Source organism: Cheilinus undulatus, linkage group 14, assembly GCF_018320785.1.
Source record: "Cheilinus undulatus linkage group 14, ASM1832078v1, whole genome shotgun sequence".
Taxonomy (NCBI): Eukaryota; Metazoa; Chordata; class Actinopteri; order Labriformes; family Labridae; genus Cheilinus; species Cheilinus undulatus.
This window is the reverse complement of record NC_054878.1, coordinates 12841895-12869630: the sequence shown is the minus strand read 5'-3', so window position 1 is coordinate 12869630 and position 27736 is coordinate 12841895.

Below are 27736 nucleotides of genomic sequence, written 5' to 3'. Positions count from 1 at the left end.
ATAAAATTTACACCTGGCTGATAATGGGACGTCATAATTAAGCACACGTGATGACGCCAGACGTGCCCTAACAACAAACTCAACATGTCAGCTGTGTGGAAGAAGTTTGAGGTGTGGGAACAAGCCAGCAAAGTAGCTGTTTGCATCACTTGTAAAGTACATCTGATGGGAGAAGGAGCTCGACAACACGCCTTTAACGCCAGCAATTTAATTGTGCTTCTAAAAAAACGTCCCCCTGATGACTACAAGGACTTTCTTAAGATAAATTATGACAAAACTTCATGCCAGGAAAAATTTGTCAACAGCCTCTACTTAAGTCATTCAACAAGCTAAAAAATGCAGCAGTGACCACCCGAAGGTAAGGAGCTGAACAGGAAAATCATTGAATTCATAGCTTTTGATAATCAGCCTTTCAGCGTGATTACAGCAGCCACAACTGCAGCCGCTTTTGATTACATGTTTCGGATCTGGAATATAGAGAAAAAGAACATGCATGTCATAAAAAATAAAAAATCCAAGACAAGGTGAAAAGGAATCATTAGATGTCTTAAAAAAAAAAAATGCAGTATCAACCAAAATCTTTATCATCAGGCCAGACAAGGAAGCAACTGAAAACTGTAATCAGCCAGTCAATCAGTTAAATCCTGTCTGTCAAAAAGTCATCCACACAAAAACATGATATCCCACACTCTAATGCTGTAAGACAGTTGGATATAAAATAAACTTTGGTGCATAGCAAACACGTATTCACCACCAAAATAATGAGGTCTATAGCCAAAAATGCTTTTTCCTAGGAGGGACAAATTCCTGGAAGTGTTGCCTGTAACATCAGGTCTGCATCCAAGAGTTTGCTATGAAGAAGAGTGCACTTACCGACCAGTCTCCTATGAGCTAAAATAGCAGTTGCCATAGGAATATGTAAACAAACAATGTATGAATCAATATATTAAAGATTTATAAACATGTTGCTATGGAAAAAAAACCTACATACTGTACATAACAAAAGGAAAACTGGGAGTTTTAGAAGATATCAAGGGAATCTTCATGGAGGTTTAAAAACAATGTGGTGGAGATGATCAATAAAACCAAGGAGTTGGGTTCAATAGGTCGAGGTAAGTTGACTAAAATAAGAAGTCCATGAGAGAGTGAGATTTTTTGTTCATAGCTGTAACATCTTTGTAACCTTTGGCACATTATATTTATGTTTTGCAACAAGAATATTTGATGGGCCGCACTTTTCTGCTGCATTTACCATGCTGTTTTTATAAGTGAAATACACAGATTAATGTGCATAGCCACTGAGAACGTTCATCTTCAGACACATGTCTGATGAGAGGACGTTAAATTATGCTTTTATTCACATTTGACAAAATGTCCCAACATTTTTGGAATTTAGGTTTGAACTTAATCCACTTCCTGTGCCATGTCCTTAAAGCAGGGAGAAAAGGTTGGAAGCAAAAGCAGATTCTGTGACCAATGGCGACATAATATGGACTATTAAGTTCCTGTAGAGGACAAAACCTTTTACATAATGACAGAGAAGCTACACTACTGCTGTTTTCTCCCTCTAATGTGCACTTCATCAAATAATCATAGAGCCATTAACTCTCAGATGACCTTATGATGAACTCTTCTTACCTGTTGATCCTCACGCGGATGTTTCATTTATTAAAATGATGTAGACTTGACACATAAATAGAGTGGTGTTTGATTATATGGACACATGTTAGCATTGAGGTAAAACTGCAACAGAAATCTAGTAACATATTCTCTTCTCCATACGCTGGTCTGTGGTCCATCCGCCTACCCATTTCACCAACCCACCCAGCTCTCCATCCAAGTACAAACCATTATGAAACATTATCATTCAGCCCGTCTGGCTGCTCTCTGCCAGCGGCCTTGTGCTGGCCAGTATCCTCCCTTGATCTCCCTCGCTCCTGCTACTAAAGACCTGGAACACCGAGTCCTCTCTCCAGAGTCCATGTGGACCATCTGTACCCCAGACTGGATGTTAAAGCCAAGATAAGTTGCTGCCTGCATGTCCGGGGCGACTCAGATCTATGTGAGGGGTGTGGATGAGTGAGGAAAATGAGCACTGATGGCCAGGAGGCGGCACACCGCCAAAGGCTGCTTAACACCCACAGAGGGCCTCGGGGGGCTGAGAAGGTTCGTGCTGTGTGTAAAATAAATGCTTGTATGTTTTTCTGTATATTTCTTTATAGGCTGCCATAAAATCAAATCTGAATGCATGCAAAAGTTGCTCCATAGTGGCCTATGCTATGAGTGCTACTTAAAGGCTTACAATGATTTTTCAGTAATAGCAATACTTCCTATAGTCCCTGTGTGCTCCTTTCGATGGCCGTCTCTCATTATTTCATCCCCCTGCTGAGTCTCAGGACAATACCACCGCTTAAACAAAGATATAACAACCCATACAAGGCAGATAACCTCTAAAATGTGCAGAAGATCTGACCCTCAGCAGCTGTTTGAATAGAAGCAAATTAAGCTTTAATATGGAAACTCGACTGATTAATTTTTAAACCACTTACTGGCATGAAAACAGAGCAAAGCACCAACAGATCACAGAGGTTTCACATCTAAAAAGGACGCTCATTTACAGTTTAACAAGCTTGTACTGTTCTGGTTTGCCTCATTCTTCAAAGCTCTCTGTTTAGATTTTCTCTTCATTTAGTTATCTGAAGTATTGTATTCTCACTTTACTAAGCTGTCTTCTTCTGTGTACATTTTCTCCACATTTTAAGATAGCGTTTGATGGATAAAACCTTGAGTCTACAGTGCTCTCAGCTCGTACAGAGAGATGGCCAATTTAACATCAGAGGACTGTACTACTGATGGAATAGAGGCTAGTTTATGAGCAGGCTCCAGCAGTAGCACAGACACAGCCAGCTCATACGTGAACGCTCACCTAGTATGGTTGAAAGGAAAGGCTGTTTGAGGATTTCTTTTATGTTGCAGCTCCGTGTGAGATAAAGCTTCAGTGGACACAAAGGTATGGTACACCTTGAACAGAAAGCATAAATGAAAGGAAGGAAAAGGAGACTATAGGTAGTTTTTCACAACACTGCATTGCCTTGTTATCAAGTTTCATCTTTTATCTTTACAGACTGTCAGTCAAGTAATGATATGTTATAGTTTTCAAACTGTTAAAAAGTTGCTTAATAATTAATAACACTTTTGTGAAGTCAAAAGAGAATTAAAGATCAATATCCCTGCCATCAGACAGTGCCTAAACAGACTTTCATGGGATTGCACTTAATGCTCTTGGTAATTACTTATACTTTTTAATAAACAGGGGCTTCAAATCCTAATCTATAATGCTCTTTTAAACTGTGATGAACCCCAAATGGGGAAACAGATGCATCAGAACATCCCCAGTTCACACCCAGGGCGTTGGGTTCTTTGTTTGCAATACTAAAATATAATCCAAAGCTTGTTTTCTCATTAAATCTCAAAAATAGTTGATACTTTCTGAAACCTATTAATCACATGTTTTATTTATTGTCTCTCTAACTTTGTTTAAGCAACTGCACCAACTCTCTGCAGCCACACTAATGTAAAATATACTATATTGCTAAAAGTATTCACTCACCTGCCTTGACTGGCATATGAACTTAAGTGACAGCCCATTCTTAATCCATTGGGTTTAATATGACGTTGGTCCACCCTTTGCAGCTATAACAGCTTCAACTCCTCTGGGAAGGCTTTCCACAAGGTTTAGGAGTGTGTTTATGGGCATTTTTGGCCATTCTTCCTGAAGCACATTTGTGAGGTCACACACTGATGTTGGACGAGAAGGCCTGGCTCTCAGTCTCCACTCTAATTCATCCCAAAGGTGTTCTATCGGGTTGAGGTCAGGACTCTGTGCAGGCCAGTCAAGTTCATCCACACCAAACTCTCTCATCCATGTCTTTAAGGACCTTGCTTTGTGCACTGTGTACAGTCATGCTGGAACAGGAAGGGGCCATCCCCAAACTGTTCCCACAAAGTTGGGAGCATGGAATTATCCAAAATCTTTTGGTATGCTGAAGCATTCTAACCTGACACACCAGGTGGATTTGTTTCACACATCCATCTGGGAAAGCTTCAATAGGAAACGTTTAGGAAGGCAGAGGATTTGAAAAAACCTCGGAGTGTGATTGGATGAACGTTCTGTCTGTCACATCTCTACGGGCCAATCAGAGCAACAAAACACGTGACGTAGCCGCTATCGAGCTGCGTGTGCGCAGCTACCGAGGAAAAACGCAAAACATGGCAACTATAGACATGCAAGTACTTGACTTTTGTTGTTTTTGAAAAGAAACTCACTGCTGTTCTTTGTTCTTTTTTTAATGAAGAAATGCCGTCAAGTTCTGATAAAAGTGACGCTTTAGCAGCATCCACGCTAATCTCTTCCACCATAATTGCACCAGCCTCTTGCTGCTGCTTGCTTACGTCACGACGCTGCTGCGCCTGAAAGTACTGCCCCTTGTCGCTGATTGGTCCTGTCACTTTCTAGCCGGGCCCAAATGGTTCAGACCGGAGCTTTACAAGATGGATTTGCCAGTGAAAAACAAGGAAACTGGCGTATCCATCTGCTTTGCAAGGTTAGAAGCATTCAGTGTTCCTTTCACTAGAACTAAGGGGCCAAGCCCAGCTTGTGAAAAACAACCGCACACCATAATCCCCTCTCCACCAAACTTTACACTTGGCACAATGCAGTCAGACAAGTACTGCACTCCTGACAACAGCCAAACCCAGACTCATCCAGCAGATTTCTAGATGAAGAAGCGCGATTCATCACTCCAGAGAACGCGTCTCCACTGCTCTAGAGTCCAGTGGCGGCGTGCTTTACACCACAGCATCCGACGCTTTGCTTTGCAGTGGGTGATGTATTGCTTGGCTGCAGCTGCTCGGCCATGGAAACCCATTCCATGAAGCTCTCTACGCACTGTTCTTGATCTCATTTGCTCTGTAAATGTTAGCCAATATGTAAGAGCAAACTTGCACCACTTTTAAAATGAATGTACAAATTACTACTATTGAAGGCAGAATCTTGCAAACTTTGTCTTTGCATTTGTAATCCAATCACAGTTACTGTTGACTCATCAGACAGTGCTGCTCCTTTCTAAAAGTCATGGCTGTCAAATCACCTCACCGCAGTTCAACCGAACGAAGACCTTAAAAAGTCCTCAACTCATGGTGCTCCTTCCCCATAAAATATGTAACATAGAGATTTGACTGTGAATATATCCTAAAACATTTTTATGTGTAAAGAATTATAGCTTCATCTAAATGCTAATTTAGGATATTTTACCCAGTCATGCGACTAAAGGCTTTTTCAGTACACTAATTATAGAAAAGAGATGCACTCCTCATCCAAGCTTTGAGTCAGCGTGTAAAAAGGTGGGTCAGTTGGACTTCACAGTCATAGCATCCAGGTCCCGGAATAACCTGGAGAATCAGCATTTGCAGCCGTCTCTAAGCCAAAGAGCATTTTCCCCCTCCGGCTCTTCCTTTTTTCCTATCTGAGAGGACTCTGCTGGACTGGCACAGGCTTTACAGCTCAGTCCCGAGATGACTCAAAGAGGATAAATGCAAAGTGAAGGCTGGGAGAGCCACAAAAATGGATATATAATATTTCCACTTATAGAAAAAAACATTGATATTGCTTTACAACAACCAAACTAGGTTAAAATAGTAGCAGCTTCTTTAACTCCGGAGAATTATCCTCCATGTGCCCTTTTTCAGGATTTATGATTCTGCTCAGTCACGCTGTGTATCAGCGCTGCTGTCATGAAACATTCTGAGGACATCAACCACAGCGCATGAATACTTTATAACAGCCATAAAGCATGCATTTATGGTCGCTGCAATTATGGCAAGTCATTGCACCGCACAGTCCCTACGTTAAATTTCTTATAATTATCACCATGTCGACAAATTTGAGCTTTATTATAGATGAAGAGTGATGATCAGCTGCTTTGTTTTTATTGAATTTTTAAATGTTGCAAAGCTCCATGTCAGGAGGAGGGAAGAGGAGGCTGAAATCTGGTCAGATGTTTATGAGCAGCATGTGGATCACAGCGAGAGGAGGAAGCTGCACAGCTCAGCCTGTCAGCACATAGACACACATGGTACACAGATGACTAAGTATTATACTGATACAGAGAGGGATAATATGAGTCAGAGCTGGAAATTCTGTCATATAAAAGGCTTTCAGACATGGGGGAATTCAAGTTAAATAGATACTTGCAGGGAAATAAAAACTATTGATATATTTGCCCAATCAACACCTGATCTATCTTTTCTAGTGTGCTGGTTTCACTGATGATTGTTTAAACTCTTACAGACCCTGCATGTTCATATCAGGACGTAACATTTTGGCTTTTAAACAACATGTTTATAATTTCTGCCACTAGAGATATGTATCCAGAGTGTTTAGGTTTGAGTCATTTGCTTGAAGTGTTTGAAGTATTTGCTATGACATTTTTCAGGAATTCTCATGGATATTTTGGGGAGTTTGCTTGGAAATTTTCAAGTATATTCATGGAATTTGGGAAATTTGCAAGGATGTTTTGGGGAATTTGGAAAATTTGGGGGCAAGCTCAAAAAAGGTTGAAAACATTATTTTAGTCAATGTTTTACCTCCTTTAATAATACCAGATGTTCTTGTATTTTTTATTGCTGAAAAGACATGATTAGTCACTTTTACAATGAGGTACAGCTTGTAATGGAATGAACAGCACAGCTAAATGTGTGGCAGTGTTAATTTTGGCAGCACTTTTTAATTAAGTTTTAGTTCTAGTCTTTTTCCAAAAATATCATTTAGTTTTAGTCATTATTTAGTCATCTAGATTGTTTTAGTTTTAGTCTAGTTTTAGTTAACGAAATTTCCCAACATTTTAGTTGACGGAATTTGTAGTAAATTTAATCGACTTATTGGATCTCTCCCCAACTCACCCCGCCACCACGCAGCAAAAGCAGTTGTGATTGGATCTCCCTCATATCTCATCCCACCTTTCCACACAGCCAAAGTAGCTGTGATTGGATGTATGTCTAACTTAACCCTACTTTCTACATTATGAAATTAGGTCTGATTGGATAGAGTCTCTGTCAAACATTTTTGTCTCATTGTTATTTGTTGACTAAAATGTCAATTAATTTCATTTTAGTTTTTGTCCATGTGCACTTATTAGTTAGTGTCTCGTTTTCATCAGGGGCAAAAAGGCTATTAACGAAAACTATAATGAAAATAATTAGTCAACAAAATTAACACTGATGTGTGGCCCCCCAAAAATGTGCCAAAATCCCCAGCGATACTCCCCTGTTGGTATTCACTCCTGTTGTACAATGTCAGGGACCTCTGCAGCATGGGGAAGATCCATATGTAGCCACAACAGCTTGGAACCTCTTCCTCATGCTGGTCTCCAGCTTGGTCACATTTTGCTGTGGGATGGTGTCCCATTCCTCAACCAGGAGTTGTTGAAGATCAACCAGCGTGGCTGTGCTGGTCACTCAAGCACGCTCAGGCAGATCCCACAAGTGTTCAGTTGGGTTGAGGTCTGGCAGGCCATCCCATTCTCTCCACTCCCAAATTCTTGAGGTACTCTGTGATGATCCTGTGGGGGCGGACGTTGTCATCCAGGAGGATTGAGTTAGGACCCAGATTCTGGAGCTATGGATCACCAATGGCTTCAGAATCTTATTCTGATGTTTCACATTTATGATGACAAGTTCTGTTTTGCCTTTGAGAGAGATAACGCCCCGCACCATCACAGTGCCCCCCAAAAGATCCCGCGATCTGTGCAACAATCTGCCTAGCATTCTCCATACTTTGATCTTGCCATCCAATACTGACAGAAAAAACCTTGAATCATCCCTGAACATGTTGTTGCCCCACATTCTTAGGTCCCACAACAGGCCTGATGGGGAAGGGCAGTTATTGCAGGCTTCCTTGCAGCTGAAAGAAATTAGTTTGTGTTTTAATTTCATATTTTCAATTTTGCATCTCACAATTAGGACTCAAACTTAGAATTTTGACTTTTCATTCCGTACTTTGAGCATTTCAACTTATAATTTTGACTTCTCACATAATATTTTGAGCTTTAAGATTTATAATTCTGTTTTTAATTCATATTCTGACCTTTTTAACCAATTATTTTGTATTTTATGTCATATTTTCATCTACAAACTTTGAATTCATAATCCCATAGTTTGACCTTTAAGACCCACTAAAATTTTGAAACATATTTTGACTTTTAATTTCATGATGACAAATTTTATTTCATATTTTGACCTTTTAAACTCGTAAGTGTCACTTTCTATATATTTGCCTTTAAAAACATTATTTTTCAACTTCAATTTCATGTTTTGACCTTTTTGAACTAATGAATTTACTTTTCTCAGATTGTGAGCCTTTAAACTTATTTTTTTTAACTTTTTAAATGTTGAAATCATTTATCATCAGTGCTATGTTATTTTTTTTTTTTTTCATATTTAATTACTGGTCAAATGAGGTTGACAGTAACAGGTGACCCTGTTAGGCCCTCAGGTAAGACCTGAATCCAGAATCTGGCCCCTGCTGTGACTGAGTTTGACACCCCTGCCCTAAAATAATTTTTTCAAGTGAAAGCAAATAAAAAACTTGAATGAAATAGCAAAAAAAATCATATAACTTTATAAAAAATTAAAACATGCTTTAAATGATCATAAGATACTTGATTGCATTGTTGTTATTTTAAAACTCAGAATTACAAAACACAGTCAACAGATTCATGCCAACCTTTTGAGACATTAATGCTTCTTGGGAAGAGTTTTCTGGGCCACAAAGTACATTTACAGGAATAAATATTCCAGATGTGATTGATTTTGCAGATGCCCAATTCAAGCAAAATAAATGGCAGTGGCTCATGACTTGTTCTTGAACTCTTCAAGGTCATGTAATGCATCTGAAAGCAAATTATTTTCAATGAAATTCACTGTTTATGAAACAAAAATATGATTAACAAAAAGTAAAATATTGATTGTCATGTGATGGTTGTACAGGGGGGTTTGGTGGACCCCATTCGATTTTAAGAACTCAGTTTGGGCCGCAGCATACTGCAGACAGGGAAAAGCGGCACTAGAGGGTTGCTTGCAGCTTATGTTGACTTCCAGAGGGTGTTTGACTCGGTGATTAGAGATGCCCTCTGGAGGATTCTGGAGCTCTGCAGGATCCCATATTCCCTCGTCAAGCTGATGCCTGCCCTGTCATCTGGTACAGAGAGTGCTGTGGAGTGTGGTGGCTCCACCCCTGACTTCTTCCAATTTGATTTTGGGGTGAGACAGGGGTGTGTCTTAGCCCCTGTGCTCTTCAGTACCTGTATGGACTGGAGGATGGGCTGGTAAACAGAGGCTGTGAACTGTGGAGTGTCATTTGGTGATGTTCAACTTTTAGCTTTTGGTACCCTAGCTCTTACTGTGAACTGAAAGGGGACATATTGTGCAAAAATCACTTTTTCAGGCATTTCTAACAAAGATATGTGCCCCTGGCCTGTCCACAATCCCTCAAATACCAGAAAAATCCATTCCCTTTCACCCTCTCTTTCTCCACCTTTCAGAAAATGTGTGCTGAAACAAGCCGTTCTCAGATTTTACCCTCATGATGTCACATGGGGAGTAAGCACCCACCCCTAGGTTTGGATGACCCTCCCCACTTGGAGGAAAGTTCCACGCTCCTCTCCTGATCTTCCTCTCAGCTGCAAGCTGAGATGCTGGCTAGCTCAGTGGGTTACCCTGCTGACGTTTGTCCAGGAGATTAATGGTTCAAATCCCAGTCAGGTCGTAAAGTTTGGATAAAAGTGTCTGTACCATTGGGGTTTTGGGACCTCTAAGACCAAACTGGTCTTGAAAGGGTAAAATATGTTCCCTTTAACTCTAGACATTTCTGTAAGTTTAATCCAATTAATTTTATTTTGAAAATCTTCGCATGTTTCTGGAGTGACACAAGCAACTTTTCATAGATGTGGTCTGCAGCCAGACTATCTTGGTTATTTAAAACTCTTTCCAAATTTTGACACAAAAATCAGGGTATAGATGTACCTTGACTTCTTGGTACTGTTTTACCCTTGCCATCCATCCATCCATCCAGCCATCCATTCACCCATCCATCCATCCATCCATCCACCCATCCATCCATCCATCCATCCATCCATCCAGCCATCCATCCATCCATCCACCCATCCATCCATCCATCCATCCATCCAGTCAGCCATCCATCCATCCACCCATCCATCCATCCATCCATCCATCCATCCATCCACCCATCCATCCATCCATCCATCCATCCAGTCAGCCATCCATCCATCCATCCATCCATCCATCCATCCATCCATCCATCCAGTCAGCCATCCATCCATGTCAATATTCAGTTTTGCTGAAAAATGTTCCCAATTAACATTGTCATAAAAATCCCAAGAAAATTTAGAAAAGTAAAGTAAGAAAGAAGGCTTTACCAGAAACCTATGTAATAGGATTTCTTTTTTGATAATTGAAAATATTTATGAATGAATAAAACAAACGTGAGTTTGAATCAATGTCGTCTCTCTGCCATCACCTGTTGTGACAGTTAGTTAATAAATAATAGATTGATAAGCTGTTTGGCTTTCTGCTTTAGTGGTTTGAATCACACTAAATTGATTTTTCACCACTGGTCCCCTATCTAATCAAGGTAGGTACGTGTTTCTGATAAGCAGAGTTATGTGTGTGAGAGAGAGTGTGTGTTTGCTGCAGGGGCTGCTGGGTAGGTTAACAATTTGCATTTTGAATGTTTTCTTTCCCAGCGGGATTTATTATTAACCATAAATGAAGAGATTGTGGTCAAAGCTGGGGACTGAAAGATGCCTATATTTTCTGTGACCAGACACAAGTGATATATTCATTACTTTTCAGACAGCCATGATCAAAACACAGTGCACTGTACATACTAATGGTCTCTATTGCAGTTTAGATTTACAGACAAACTTTAAGCCCAATTCATGTGGGAATAAAAGGGGTTAGTGGCAAATGCAACTGATTTAAAAGCTTTACTGTTGGGGTTTAAAAGATATAAATGCAGGAGGCTTTGATTAATTTTTGCTGAGGTGGAAAGTTGTCTTATGTTTTCTTTTTCACGACTACAAGCCACTGCTTCACAGAGATCCAGCCAGCCTTTGTTTGCCCACCCCACAGCTCTTTAACAGATGTGTTCATAAATTAACATTCCCATCATTTCCCACTTTCCCACCTCACCTTAACCACATCTCCAGAAGCCTCTCATCCTTGAACGCAGAGCTCCCAGAGTTGAGTGCGAGTTACGCCACCAATCTTTGTTGGGAGACCGAAAGGGGGGTTTATTTCATATCATGCTCCATAAACCGGCACTAAACCTGGGAGGGCGAGCAATCAGGAGGTGAACACATTGTGGGCCGCTGGGATTCTCCAACATGGCTGCACCTCCAACTCCCTCGGATTCATGCCAAGCGTTAAATCAAAGATGGGGGAGCTGGCCATTCGCAAGGCCGGAGATTAGTGCTGGAGAAATGATTCCATGCTAATTGGAAAAAGAAACCCTACGACACCTTATAAGCACAAAACCCATTATGCAGCATCATAGTGAGAGAGAGTGAGAGAAAATTGAAAATGGGATGAATACAAATGGCAAAGGAATTTAAAAGCGAGTGGGTTGAACTTTGATGGGCTGATTGGAGTAATAGGGGATGAAAGTATTCAGAATAAAATCACAAAGTCATCCCCAAGGAGCCTGAAGTGAAAGCAGGGGACTTTGGGATATCATTTTGATGGCTGGAGTTGAGCCATTAGGTGGGAAAGAACGGTTGCTCCCCAGAAATCGATCGAAGCACCCCGCCTGCTCTGCCATTACAACACCTGACACAAAAGGACAGCAGATTTTGTCATTTCATGATCGTGCCCTCACAGGCTATTCAGTGTGAAAAGGAGCTGTTATAATGTACTGTGGGGCGACTAGGAGCTGAGGGAAACCTTGGGAGAAAATAGAAAACCAATGCCGACAGTGTCGCGCCAAGTAATGGGCAGAGGTTGGGCTGAAAGGTTGGGGTTGTACAGTTAATTTAAGCTGACAGGGTAGGGGATAAAAATGGGTTTCTCTCTCTACAGCCAACTAGAGGGCCAACCCTGTCCAATCTGTTTGATGGAGAGAGGAACGCACCCCTCCTCTCCGTAGCAGAGCGAGAGGGAGGTGCTTTATTGAAGGTGAAAAGTTGCAATGTTTTCTGAGTGGACAGCCTCAAGGGCAGCTGGCAAGAGATTAGAGGATGTTATTAGAAAGCAATGGGCTGTACCTTCCACTCATAATCCTCCCACATGGGACTCAGTGCGTTTATCTGTGAGTGCTCCTAACCTGATGTTATCTGTGACATTACATCCCCGGGACCATGAAAAATAGTCTTCACTGCTCCGCTCAGGTAAATGCTTTGTTTCCATTTTTACACAAACTTCAATTTACCCACATTATCTAACCCTCCCTCAAAATATACCCATAACAAAGTTCTGGCCTCTCTAAGGGGCATATGCAGTAAAGAACTGAATAAACATTGTTGCAACCACACAACAGGCTTATGTTGAAATAACCTCTTGGGTCAATTATGTCATACTTTCAGGCAAAAATTCAGCTGGGCCTGACTGACAAAAAGATTGCATTTCTTTAGCAAATGTGTCACCTGTAAATTTCAAAACACAAAGAATAAGATGTACCCTTAGCAAACAGCATCTCTGTGTGCTGGTGATGTAAGCACAGATTTAAATGAGCCATTATACAGTAATTCAGAAAACATCGGTCCCCTTTGTATGCCTGAAAGCCTCACTGCAAAATGCATGTAAACCCCAATTTCAAAAAAGTTGGGACACTATACAAAATGGAAATAAAAACAGATTGCAATGATTTGCATATCTCACAAACCAATATTTTATTCACAGTAGATCATAAACAACATCTTAGATGTTGAAATTGACACACTTTCCAATTTAATTAAAAAATATTAGCTCATTTTGAACTTGATGGCAGCAAGACATCTCAAAATAGTATGAACGGGGCAACAAAAGGCTGGAAAAGTAAGTGGTACCGGTGAAAAATAGCTGGAGGAGCATTTTGCAACAGGGTATAAATGGAAAAATCTATAGAGGCAGAGTCTCTCAGAGTAAAGATGGGCAGAGGTTCATCAATCTGAGAATAACTGGGTCCAAAAATTGTGAAACATCAAGAAGAATGCTCCTAAAGGTACAATTGAAATGACTTTAAATATCCCACCATCTTCAGTACATAATACTATCAAAAGACTCAGAGCATCTGGAGAAATCTCTGTACACAAGAGAAAACATTTAAGGCCAATGTTTGATGATGGAAATCACTGCATGGGCTCAAGAAGACTTCCAGAAATCATTATCTGTCATCAAAGTTGGCCGTGCCATCCACAAATGCACGTTAAAGCTGTATCATGTAAAGAAGAAGCCATAAGTGAACACAATCCTGAAACCCTGCTGTCTTCTCTGGACCAAAGCTCCTTTAAGATGGACTGAGGCAAAAATGGAAAACTGTTCTGTGGTCAGATGGCTCTTTTTCTCTTAAACCACAGACATCATGTCCTGCGGACTTTAGAGGAAAGAGACAATCCAGATTTTATCAGCAACAGTTCAAAAGCTTACATTTCTGATGGTATGGGATTGCATTAGTGCCTATGGCCTGGGCCGCTTACACATCTGGAAAGACACTATCAATGCTGATAGTCTGTGGAGGTCTCACAGCAACACACACTCCCATCCAGTTCACGTCTGTTTCAGGGAAGGTCTTGAAAATGTTATGCCACATACCACATCCATCACAACAGCATGGCTTCACAGTAGCAGAATCTGGGTGCTGAGCTGGCCTGCCTAGAGAGGAAAACTCTCATCATATATTTAACCATTTTATTGCAAATTGCATGCAGTTTTACTTGGGGCAGAAGGGTCTGCTCAACAGATGCTCCCTGAGTTTGTCAAGAAGCATGTTTTGATTTTCCAGGGAGCACATAGCTAAAATCCCTCATATGGGTAGATATGATTATGAAAATGCATATAGAATACAATAAAATAACTTCCATAGTAGCGTGAATCTCAATATGAGAGTGCAATATGCTTTATGCTATAAAGGAGAAGGCTGGGGTGGAGGAGTTTAAGCATTGCCAGCAATAGCGTATCAGCATTAATGAAAGCAGAGACTAGTGAGAAACATGTCATATTTAAATGGACAGCTGTGTTGAGAGAAAGTGCCGTGATTGGTTGAGGGAGCTGGGAGGCAATAAATGGGATCAGCTGGCCGTCAGCTGATCATGACCAGGCATATGACTACAGTGTCCTAAGCTTCATTTGGTGCATCATGAAACAAAAACTCTGTCAAAGAAGACCTAGGACTGTTGAGCAGCTCGAATCCTACATAACAACAAGAATGGGACAACATTCCTCTCTTGAAAATCCTGTAACTGGCCTCCTCACTTTCTACATCCTGTTAAAGGAAAAGGGGGTGCTACACAATGACAATATCCATACTTTTCTGAGATGTGTTGCTGCCATTAAATTAAAAATGAGCTAATTTTTTTCATGTAATGGTAAAATGTCTCATTTTAAACATCAACATTCAATTTGAATAAAATATGTTTGGCATTTAATGAAAATTCTTGCATTCTGTTTTTACTGAAATTTCACACAGGGTCCCAACTTTTTTTGAAATTGGGGTTGTATATGGGGTTGTGCTAGTCTCTGACAAATGTTAAACTTACTTGTCATCAGAATTTTTATCATCAAAGATCTTATTTTGCTAGTCGTAGTCTCGTCCTCCTCATATAAAAAAGTAAAATATGGATATTGCAGTCCTACCAGACAAATCTGTGCCATAAAACCACAGATAGAGCATTTTTTCTTCCCAAGATTTTTCTTGATGTGCACCTTTCAAAGTGTTCACTACGAATATGGACTCTCTTTGCTGCTTGTTTCGTCCTCAGATTTCTCCAGGTGATTTTTCTCTACATCGCCCACCAATGACAATAATTGTTGTTTTCTTCACCGGGACGCTTTGAACAAATTTTTCAAAAAGAAGTCACCCAGGAAGACTGCTGCTCGGCGGGCTGTTCCTAGTATTCATTCATGTAGCTCTCAGTTAGTCTTTGAAAAACCACGGCTCCTATTCAGGGCAGCATTTCTATAAACTTCGTACAAGCCTCTTGATATGCTTACATGCATTATAGTCATCAATAACTCACTATTTTTTTTTTTTTTTACTAAAAAAAAAAAAAAAAAACACTTATATAAACGCTGCTTGTATGAGCACCAGTCCCATCCTGTTTACTTTTTTAACCAGAAACAGAAAAACGAATACAGCCATGAGAGCTCCCTGTTATGTCGTCTGTTTTCAGCAGGATCTTTTCAGCAGCGCTCTATATAAGCATTTTAATGTGTCCTTTTGAGTATGCATTAGTGAATAGAATGGTATCCTTGAATATCTCATATCTGGTGGAAATGGAGGTTGCAGCAGTGCATTAGTATTGTCATAAAGTTGGTTGTGAATCAAACCATTGAACAGATTTTATGTGTGTAACTACATTTCACTCCTGTTTGATCTACAATACTTAGCCCATCCATACTGAGAGACATTAGGGTGAGTCATTTAATGCTATAATTAGTCTTTAATCAAGCAAATATTGTTCTGTTGTCCTGTTCTCTTCTTGTTAAGCCTAGAAAGGCTGTGCAGAAAGACATAATGTATGAGCAGGTTGTTAGAGCTGAATGGAGGCATGACAGGGTGAGCAGGACCCGTAAAGACCCTGATGCTCACTGTATGCATTATTACACGGCTGTGGTAAATTCTAATTGGCCAATTTCTCTTAGCAATTGTCTGCTATTCATCCATAGGTCAGGGCCATTCAGGAGAACATACAGTACCATTACTGAGGTGAGCACATGCTTGTTCCAGACATAGCTTAAGTATGGAGGACTGACTGTAATCATATCATTCAGTACATTTGACATGAGTCAGTTTACTGTAGGAAAAAGAGGAAGGAGAGAATAATGGCATTGCAAAGTGGATAAAAAATATAAAACTGGTATGCTATGGCAGAGAAATATAAAAATTAAAGATGACACTTCATTTGAACTCAATAAGAAGCATGCCATACCACCTAACTCCATTAGGTGGTATGCTGTTTTAAGCCTGTTCATCTTATTTCTGTGTTACCATCAGTGGAAATGATCTGTTTAATGTGAGTAATAACAGCTATGTAAGTTCATTTAAAGAAATAAAGATAAAGCGGGTGACTGGCTACACAATGTGGTGAAAGTAAAAGAAATGTTATTAGGTGCCTCTCCCTAAGTTGGTGAGAAATCAGGCACCCAAGCATGAAGATTTAATCATGAGGAAGGAAATACTTCACTTAAAGAGAGGGTATTATGCCTTTTTTCAAGGCTTTACACCATCTCTCTGATACCCGCGTAGTAGCTTCACATGGTTTACAGCTCAAAAAACTCCTCCCCTTATTTTAACCTCCATCTGAAACGCTTCGTTTTCGCTAACCCCCCCGCCCCCGACCTGCTTTCCTCCGTTTGGCCTATTTTCTGGAGGCTGGCCAGCGGCAGGACTCAATGTTTTGTGCCCGCCCCCTCCAATGTGGCTATGTCGCTATGCTAGTACTTGTAAACTTTGAATGAACCAGTCGGAGTAAAATATGGCGAATTTTGATATACATCCGTACATGTTAGACCCGGAGTCTGATCCTGATAGTTTGGAGAAATAGGGGGAAGAAAACCAGTAGCAGCGAAGGATAGAGCAGGACGTATCTGTTTGGTTAGTGTTTAATTACTGTGTCACTAAATCACTTTGATAATGCTGGACTTATCCCTCGCCGTATTTAGCTGTGTATTTATTCATCTCTGTTCATCTTTTGGGGGCGGTCTGTTCCGCTTTGCCGGCAGCACAGACGGACCAGTCAGGAGATCCTATTGCGATGACCTCATCAGTTCACTCCATCGAAATCTCATCTCAGGAAGATCTCGGAGAGATTCCCAACGAACCTTTTTCATCAGTTTACAGTCTAATTCCAAGATTACTGCCACATACGTTTATCTTGGGGTTTGAAAATTTGCATACGTGAAGTACAGACACCCAACATTGTGACTTTATATTCATGTTTTAAAAATCGGAAAAGTATAATACCCCTTAAAAGCATTTAAAAGCCAACACAGGTTGTGCGCCGGTAGTTGAGTGGTTAAGGCACGCACCATATACACAGGCGACCTGGGTTCGAATCCGGCCAGTGGCACTATTTCCTGCATGTCTCTCCCTGCTCTCTTCCCTGTTTCTGACTCTATCCACAGTCCTATCCAGTAAAGGCAAAAAGGCCAAAAATAAATCTTTGAAAAAAGAAAGAAAAAAAAAAAAAAGCTGACACGGTTGACCATGTAGGTCTTCATCAGCTATGACAAACATTTGTGTTGTGGGTACACCTTCTTTATGTCAGAAAAGAAAGGGCCAGGAGAGTCTTTAAACACAGCTTACATCAACAGTAATGGTGTGGCCTCTTACACGTATGTTTTGTTGAGTCCCTTAATGCCACACTGGACTATAAGCTAAAGCAGACATTTCCATCTCTGTTAAAGTCTGTAACACTGCCTATTGACATCTTCAGGTCCTCAATTTCAGTGAAATGCTCTGTAACCATAATGCTGCCACCTGCCACTGTAGCTGGGGTTGCCAGCTACCAGAAATAAAAATAAGTAACAGGGAACACTCGGACCGTGGGTTGGAAGACTGCATGCACTTTTCTCAGATGGATAGCATAAGCATGAACATAATTTAATTTGATTTGTAAGAATATCATTTTGGCATATATACGTACATAATTTAAGGTGCAAGACAATACCAGAATATTGCCCCTCAATACAACCAAACTTTCATGAACTCTTAAGGAACCCTTCAATCGTCCCATGTCTGAGTGTGTGTGTCTGTATGGGGGTGTGTGGGTGTGTGTGTGTGTGTGTGTGTATGTCTGTCAATATGCGTAATTGTCAGTCAATTGCATAATGGATCTCTTGTGTTTATGTGGGTAAAGGATAAAAAGCTATATATGAGATTAATTTAATTTAACTGTATGATCATTTTGGATGAGCTACTTAAATTGGGTCTGTTACATGAAATCTTTTCTTTCCTTATAACTTTTACTTATTGAATGATCTTTATTTGTTGAATGTATTATAATATTTTGACCCTGGCTCACAGTAAAATAAAATTCTTAAAAAAAAAAAGAAAAAGAAATTACAATATCATAATAACAAAATATCAATAAAATGGAAGATCTTATTAAATAACTTTTGGAGTGGTCTCCCTGTCAGCTATTTTTTTTTTTTTTTTTTTTTTTCAAAAAATGCATTCCTCGCCAGTGAGAACAGGCATAAAAGAAACTTGATGCTTTTCAGTGCTCAATGAACAGAACTACTTGTTCCAAGCAGAGGAACAGCAGCATCTGCAATGATTTCATTGGAATAAAAACCACAAGGACATTGATTTTCAAATAGGTCAAAAAAAAAGAACAAAAGGTGTTCCTTTTCAACTCAGTAAGGAACATGCAATTTAGCTTCCAAATAAGGAATGATTCTTTATTTTGAGGAACAGTTGGCAATGCTGACTGTAGCCATTGTAGTTGTTCATGACTACTGCCTTGCTGCCACAATGACCTTTATTCCAGTGTCAACAAGCACTAACAGCCATGATATTATCTCATGGGAACAGACAAGCTTAGCATTACTTTGATCTAAAGAATGGGAATTAAGTTGTCCAACGTCTGTCAGGTTATACTCACATATAACCAAAGCATTGAAGGATGATATTCAGCACAGGAATGTGGATGTTAACCTGCAAAGAGTCTAGCACCGCTAACGTTACCCACTTTCTGTGAACCAACTCTGCAATAATACGGTGTGACGTCCTTGTATTTTGCAGAGTGAAGTTGGTTTACAGAATATTTGATTATAGACAAGTTGGCTGAACACAATTATAACTAACGTTTAATTGGATGGGAAATTACCATGCCTACCGTAGAACTCAGCTTACTTGTATTAAGGGTGCACTCACACTACACAAGCCTGACTCTTCCCATGTACATTGACCCCCAAAGTCAGGTTCGTTTGACCAGTGTGAGTGCTTCATACTGCACTCAGGCATGGTAGTGTACCTTGGACCTTGCACAGATGACAGAGGTGTGCCTTGGCACAGTTGATGGGTCATACATGTGCACAAGCAGGGTTGAACAATGTGGATGTAATACATAATAACATTTGCCATATTATGACATGATAACGTATCCATGCTCAGCTCTGCCTGGGCTTGGAGCAGTGTTTGTGTGGGCCATCAGAGGACTGTGGAGGTGGGGCAGTCATGCTTTAGCAGGACAGCTGGCCCTAGTGGGAGTGCATCTTAAGAGAAACTGAGCTTCCCACCCAGACCAAATCTTAAAATTAGGTGTCCCATCCCAGTCAGACATCAACATTACTTGTTAATGTTTTATTGGAACCATTGTCAAATGTCTGTCTTCTATATAAATGTTGGAAATGGGAAGAAAACTAAACTAACTGCATTCACAGAGTCAGTGTTGTGTGTGAGAGCATTCATTGAATGCGCTCATATTTTTCATGGACTTTGGACTGATCAGTTCATTTTTTTTTCAAACAAGAATGAAAGTGTGAACATAGTTCGTTCTGAAGCTGCTGAACGTCCACTCATAACTCAAGGGATGCAGAAGGTTGCCCGCACTGAGAGCTGCAGTCAGAGCTCTCCATGAACGTGAACTAGTTCGTTCTGAGGTGTGTGAACTGAACTTTGACCTAGCTCATTGTAAGTGTGAACTTTCATAACACTGCACCGAACAGAATGTCCCTGTGCTTGTGTTGGCACTCCAGCTTGCTTCCACAGTCCAAAGACATACTTGAAAGGTTAATTGGTGACTCTACAGAGCCTTAGGTGTGAATATGAGTATGGCTAGATGGTTGTCTCTATATGTCAGCCCTGTGATTGGCTGGGGACCAGACCAGAGTGTTCCTCTCCTGTCATCCAATGACAGCTGGGGTTGGCTTCATGCCCCTCTGGCCCCAAATGTTACAAGTGGTATAGATGATGGCATAAATAATGGAAGTTTATATGAGTCAGTGCTGCTGGTGGAGGAAGGTGTGGTTATTTCTACAATCTATGGGCTTTTCCTTCCACAGTGCATCGGAGTTGCGAGCTGCCATAGTGTGTGGCCATGCTGTTGCTGCCAGTGCAGTTGCCGTACTGGTTTCCAAGCACTTTTGTGCACTTTAGAATGAATTAGAAAAAATATTTTCATGCCAACTGGTTTCACTAATCCATGATGGCTGTGTTTACAAGCACATTAAAGCTGTCACATTTCAAACCTACAGCCACTAAAGTGTTTGTATAAGTAAGTAGTAGATCACAGTCACCAACAGAAAATACATTTAGAAAAATAAAGCTTTTGTGATCACTAGCAGGGTTGGACTCATTCTCACAACCATTATCCCAAAAATGGATAAAACACATCCCTCACTGCTCAACTGACAGGTATCAGTCATCGGGTTATAATTTATGTATTTTTATTCAACCAGAAAAACCTCATGGAGATCGATAATCTCATTTACAAGAGTGCCCTGGCCAACACAGGCAGCAGCACAATTAACAGACATGAAATATAACAGTTATAAACGCAGATCAAACAAATCCTGAATAACAGAGAACAAAGTCATTGGTCTAAACACCTACAACTTGTAGCATTTTCGTTCAATGCCTCCGATCTACTTTTAAAAAGATTTAAAGAGACTAGCTCCGAGAGGATATTTGTATGAACCGGAGCACACAGAAGAACTTATACAGATGGAGATTCAGCAGGCTGAAAAAGAAAGCAGAGAAACTTCATTGAAAGTTTTGAGCTGGAGAGATCTTCCTCTTGTATCCACAGTAAAAGGCACATCATCATCACTCGAGTCCAGATCGCTCGTACTATCTTTTGTGTCGGCCTGATGCTTTCCTGGAGGACGATTGTTGAATGCTATGCCTCTTCTCGCTTCCATTTTTCCTGTCCTTTCTTCTGTTAAGGTAAAACACTGAAAAAATTCAGAGCTTTAACATGAGACTCTGAATGAATCACTTAACACTGACATTACAAAAGGTCTGATTCTGCTCTCGCATGCTGGATTAGGAACAGCTACTTAGCAACTTCTCCTGACCTTGGTTACCATGTTAGCATGCATGAGCAATCTGCATCCCTGATTCTTTGATGTGCCGCTGCCTTGCCTTCTCCATCCATGCATGAGCAAGTTAAAGATTTCCTGCCCAGGTCAATCATATTGAATAGGGGCGCTGATCGACTGTGACAAGCAGCTCTCTCACCGACCGAGTTCACAGGACACCCTGAGAACGTTTCACCTTAGCCAGGTGCAGTCACCTTGGCCATGAGCAATGAGCTCTGAGGTTGACTGAGTAATTCTCTGTGTCTCTCTCAGGACAGCACATCAAACAGATCTGCATGTAGATTAAAGCCGTGAGATTGAAGAAAGTTTACCCTAAAGCCTGTTAGCATTCATAGCCACAACAACAGAGAGTACTTAAAGGGAAGGCTAACTCAGTGAGAGCTCTTTCTTCAGAGTAAATAGAGTGAGCAAGCCACGAGCGAGTCATTAAAAGACCACCTGTTCTGCCTCTCTATCTCAGCCTTTAAGTATCATATCAACAGCAAAACATCCAAGAACAGTGCAGCATGTACGCAGTAGAGCAAACACATCTTAGCGCACGCACACATCCGCACACACCATTAGACATATGCCTCTGGTTAAGGTGATGATACACAACATATGGCGCTCAAGAGCCCGCTAAAACCCTCGAAGAGAACACTGGGATCCATGGGATTAGTGTCTGAGCACTTCATACACCAAGAACTTTCAGATTCAGGCTTTTGGCAAAGGCTAACAGGGTAACAGGGACCTTTTTAGAAGTTTAATTAGTTTTTTTAGGGCCAGCTTTTCCAATGAGAACAATGGCTGACTAATGAAGTCAGATGCAGGATCAGTGTTTGACTGTCAATAAAGTTGCAGTGAGTGGCCCCCCTTAAATTGAGGTTAAAGTCTCAATAAGGAGATCCCAGCAATGAAGGACAGATGTGCTGGAAGAGGGATTGATTGAGGGGGTGAAATCATGAACTTACTGAGTGTTGGCTCTAAATGTGTTACCCACTGTCAGTGGAGCAGAAAGGTTTAGAGGAGATAACACAAACTAAGCTAAGGGATGAAAATTGTCAACAGCCTTTAAGCTCTTTTATACAGAAACCCAAAGCAGACATGCATCCATAGTGGTGTTTTTCATGGTTTTAGAGAGTAAATGTGTTTTTCTGACTTATTTATCTGGTATCTTCAATGTTGCAAAAGCACAAAACAAACATAGAAATGGGCATAACTTCCCTCATGAGTGCATTAACAGCACTGCATGGCTGGTCTCATCGATCACATTGACTGTCGTTTCTAGGGCCTAGTCCACACATACACGACATGGACAAAACTAGTCGGCCACACATGTTAATTATTGAATTAAGTTTTTTCAATCAGACCTGTTGCCACAGGTGTATAAAATCAAGCATCTGCCATGCAGTCTCCATTGGCAGAAATTTGTGATACTAAATGTGTCATTCTGAAGAGCTCAGTGACTTCAATGGTGGTACTGTGATAGATGCCACCTTTGCAATAAGACTGTTTGTGAAAACTCCATCCCTTCTGGATATCCCACAGTGATATTATTAGAAAGTGGAAGCATTTAGGAACACCAGCAACTTGGCCACAAAGCAGAAGACCATGTGAAATCACAGAGTGGGGTCAACGACTGCTTAAAAACAACTGCCTAAAAATCACAAACATACTGTCAGTCATATTTTTTTTTAATTCCACTTTTTTTTAAATGTACCTACACATAAAAACTTAACATGTTGTAGAAATGTTGTAGAAATGAAAATGAACATCTTTAAGATTTATATTCCCATTCCTGCAATAATTTCAGTGACTACTGTGGAGCTATAGATCTTCTGAAATGTTGGATGTAGCTGAGAGACTGAAACTCTCAGTTTATTTTCAGTGCACAGCTTTGATTTATTTTTGTCCCGATTTAGGCAACAGCAAAACCCCTCTCTCACACAGGTAAGATGTTGCAGCATTGATTTGTATGGCCAGGGCTCTCCTGCCTAGCAGGGGTTCCTGCTTTTTCACTCCAATCCAAAATGCAGACCATGTCTTGGACTTGAACTGCAACCACGTTGTTGACTCTGAAGAGGCATCAATAAAGTTGCTTAGCCTTGCCTGTCATGACACCGTGGGAATCACTGCCATAGCTGTAGAGGTCTGAACTTCCACTGGCATTAAAGTAAGGACAAAAAACAGTTTAGTAGAAGCTTCATGGAATGAAAACCCATGAGCAAGCAGCTGCGTGCAAGCCTCACATCATCAAGTCCAATGCCAAGGATTTGATGGAGTGGTGTAAGGCCCCATCCACACGGAGATGAAAACGATATATTTCCGTTTCGTTTTGAAGAAGTTTTCCATAAATACGGGATTGTTTCAGGAAATATCTGCATAAGCGCAGAACCACTGAAAACGTAGTTTATATGCCAAGCCTGTACGTGTATCACTGCCATGGAAATGCACCGAAAGAGAGAAGAAGATCACAGAAAACTGCCACAAACTTTCTCCTGGTTGCCCTCCTGGTTGTTCTCTGCGGTGGATTTAAGCACATCTGGTGTATGCTGTTCTCAGTGGTGGCAATGGAGCATCAGATTTTGTGGTAAAAGCCTTAATAACCTCAGTAGCTTCTAAAGCATGAACACAACCCTGTCATCCACCATTGTTGTTTTGGTTCGACAGAGCATGCGGCGTAAGCAGGCTATGCTATTAATGCTGTAATCATTCCAAGAAAGATGCGGTTGGCTGTGCATACAGAGACGAAACGTTTATGGATTTGTTCACTCTGGGACCAATCTTAATGCTTCAGCAGTTGAGGACTTTTTGGTGCAATGATTTCAACTTTGTGGCAACAGTTTGAAGAAGGCCCTTTTTTATTCCAACATGACTGTGCCCCAGTGGAAAAAGCAAGGACAATAAACACATGGTTTGATGAGTTTGGTGTGGAGGAACTTGACTGACCTCAACCCGAGCACCTTTGGGATGAACTAGAACAGAAATTACAGGCAAGACCTTGTCATCCAACATTAGCACTTGACCTCATATATGCTCTTCTTCCGGACAAAGGGGTCACCAGATGCCTTTCGTAAAACAAAGGATATTGTTTCATTGGTTTCTAAGTGTATATTTTACCCATTTTATTTAAAAAAAAAAAATAAATAAATAAATATATATATATATATATATATATATATATATATATAAAACTAGGTAAATGTAAAATAAAATCATGGTCATTTGGTTAGATTTATGCTGAAATCAAAGAAAAAAAAAATCATTGATATACACATCTGCACATAACTATTCTTGAATGTACACAGCTGTGTTCAAGTATGCTTCAACCACCCTCAGGTACAGTGGGGGTCTCCAGTTTCTGGCACCTTTATTCTGGGGGTTGCAAGCTGAAAAGTTTGAGAATCCCTGCTCTAGGGAGCCCGTCTGTTGGACAAAAACTGGTGGATATCCTCCAAAAAAATGGGATTAAGTGCCCGCCACAGTGCTCTTTTATAGGACATGCGATAAAAGACCGTTCTCTCCTTTCCCAAGCTTCTCAAAATACTGTATATATCACATCACCAAGCAGTCTTTCTCCAAACTGTGTAAGCTGTCATCCTCACGTGTATATCTGATTGGTGAAATAAATGAATAGTTGTCTGTTTAATAACAGCGGTTTAGTAGCTATGATCACAAAATAGTAAGTGTTATTCTAACCAGGTTTTCTGACTATTTCACCATAAACACATGACATCTTTTGGTGCCTTACAGCAGACAGCAGGTGCCCTTTTTTGTTATTTTTGCCCCTACCCCTCAAACATCTTGAGACGCCTCTGATTTGGAGCAATAAGTTTGTGTTCATTTGGATGCATTCACTGATGTTGTATGTTGCAAGTGCAAACAAGTGAGCATCCATGGTGTAACATCGAGACACTTTTTACATCTTCTCATTATAACATGCAGATGACTTTCACATAAAAGAGAGTGACAGATGTTCAGACACAAATTCATGAGTGCATGAACTTGCAAATGAGCGGCATTATCCCTATTGTCATGGGAGAAGCCAGTTGAGTCATAAAATATTTAGTTTTTAAATTCAGAGGCCATTTGTGTGTTTGACAGGAGTGATATCTCAGGTGATTTCCTAGAAACCATTTGGATGATTGTAGGAGAATGATGGATCTGTGCATCATTATTCAAGCATTTCACAGATGTTCCTCATGGGGACACTTATTAAAGGTCAGTATTTCAAATCCTAAAAGGCCACAAGTCTGCTTTTGATGGGACTTTAGATGGATGAATCATGTCAATGCAGATGAACCCAAGGGATCCCTCCATTATTTGTGAGGCTCGTCGTGACTGGAATCTAACAATGTTGTCAATTTATTGCTGATTTAAATGCAGCATCACAGAGTCGGCCCAAAAATCCCATTCACTGTTTTTAAAACAATATCCAAAGTGTTTGGAGATGAGCTGGAAGTGGAGTACAAGTACAGTCCTTCTTCTTCAAGGCACACAGGCAGGGCCTCTTTGGCACTGTCTTTGGTGATGACACCCATGCACGCAGGGTCGGGGTCACATCTGGCTCTCTCCGGATCTGATCTGAGCAATCAGATGGAGTTGGCGAAGCATCACACGGCAGCCTCGGTACTCAGCAGGAGCGAAGGAATGGAGAAAGAGAGAGCAAGCGCAAGGAGGCGGAATGGGAAAGAGGTGTGCAGATGGTTGATAACTACTCATATATGCTCAACACATTTCCTCCTGTATATCTTATCTCTTAAGTGTCCTCATTTTTTTTACATTTCAACTCTTTACTAACTCCTTTCCATCATCTTCTCTCTTTGATTTGACTCCAAGGGAAGTAGTACTCACGAACAAGGAGGTGCTTGGAAAAGAGAACTTATGGAGTATAACATCTTTTGTTTCAAATATCATCCCTGACTGTAAGAATTCAGTCATTTATGCTCCACTTCTGCCTTCATTATGAAGCAAGGCTGTCATATTTATGTCTCAACTGTAGTTTTGTGGAAATTGCTGCAAATTTAGAAAACTAGTTATGACTCCCTGCGTGCTTTGTCTCTCGATCTTTATGGTTAAGTGTTGCAGGGAGTTTTTTTAGGCTTCTTTATACCAGAAATACCCACACAAGTTAAATGAGCTTCAAGTAATGCACAGCACAAATACAAGATAGCAAGTCACTGAATACAAAAAAAAAGGACACCATGGTTCTTTAGAGGCCGAAAACTATGCATCAGCCAACACGCTACTCCAGGAATTTCCCCCAGCCATGTGCCCTTGAACCTAAGAGACGAAAGTATGAAGATAGTGGTGAATTCCCCTGACTAGAAGAGGGGATTGAGGAGGGAGGGGGTGTCACGGAGATGCAGGAGAAAAGAGTAGAGGAGAAATACAGACTTGGGGAGGGGCATCTTAAGTAAGGCCCTCCCTGGCCAGTCTAGGCCTCTCTGCTACCCTACTTACTACTTCCAGCAGGAGGGGGGCAATAGAGGGAAAGGAGTGAAAAGAAGATGTCTGAGCATAGATGTATGCATTCTGTCTAGGGTTTGGTGAGGATAATGGTTAAGAGTGGTGTTATACTCCAATAAAGTGAACAAATGGAGATCCATGTGTAGAGAGTTCCTGGGGAAGGTCTTATCCTTTTAGGGTGTGGTTCGGATTAGGATAAGGGCCAGGGGAGGGTTAAATCCAAAAGGAGTGATGAAAAAAGGGAGAAATTCAAATATAGAGGTTGTCCTTAGGTACAATCCCTCTCCTGACATAGACACGTAGAGAGTTCCTGGTGTAGGTTCATTCTTTTAAGTTTTGTTTAAGGGCCAGGGATAGGGTTAAACCCAGAGATGAATGAAGAAAAAAAAATAGAGACATCTAAGTCTAGAAAGGGTCCCTTGGTCCAGTCCCTCCAGGGTTCGGTTAGGATTAGGGTAAGGGTCCAGGGGAGAGTTAAATCCAACTGAAAGAAAAGAAGGAGCAAAATATATAAAGTGCAATTTAAGATATTCTCTGCAGTTAAAGGAGAGTTAAAGTTATAGTTAATAGTAGCATTTTATGGAAACTGCAGTAAGATTTAAAGCCTTTGGGAACTTGGCTTGAACTGTGAAAAAATCAAAGGGATTTTAAAGTTTGATGTGTTATTCTGAAAGAAAGTTGTGGACCTACTTTAAAAAAAATACCAACATTGGTAGCACGTAATTGACCACGTTTTTTATTTTCAACCCAAGTAACAAGTTGCAACTCAAGTTAAATTAATTGAATATGTTGACTTGAGCTGAGAAAAAAAAAACAACTCAAGAAACAAACTTACATATGGTTAGACATGAAAAGAAATTATATAGTTTAAAGCAAAGATTACCAACTGGACATCCAAGGGCCACATCAAGCCCCCACTTCCTATCTTTCCCCAAAAGATAAATAAATTCAGAATATGTGAGAAGGAAAGAAT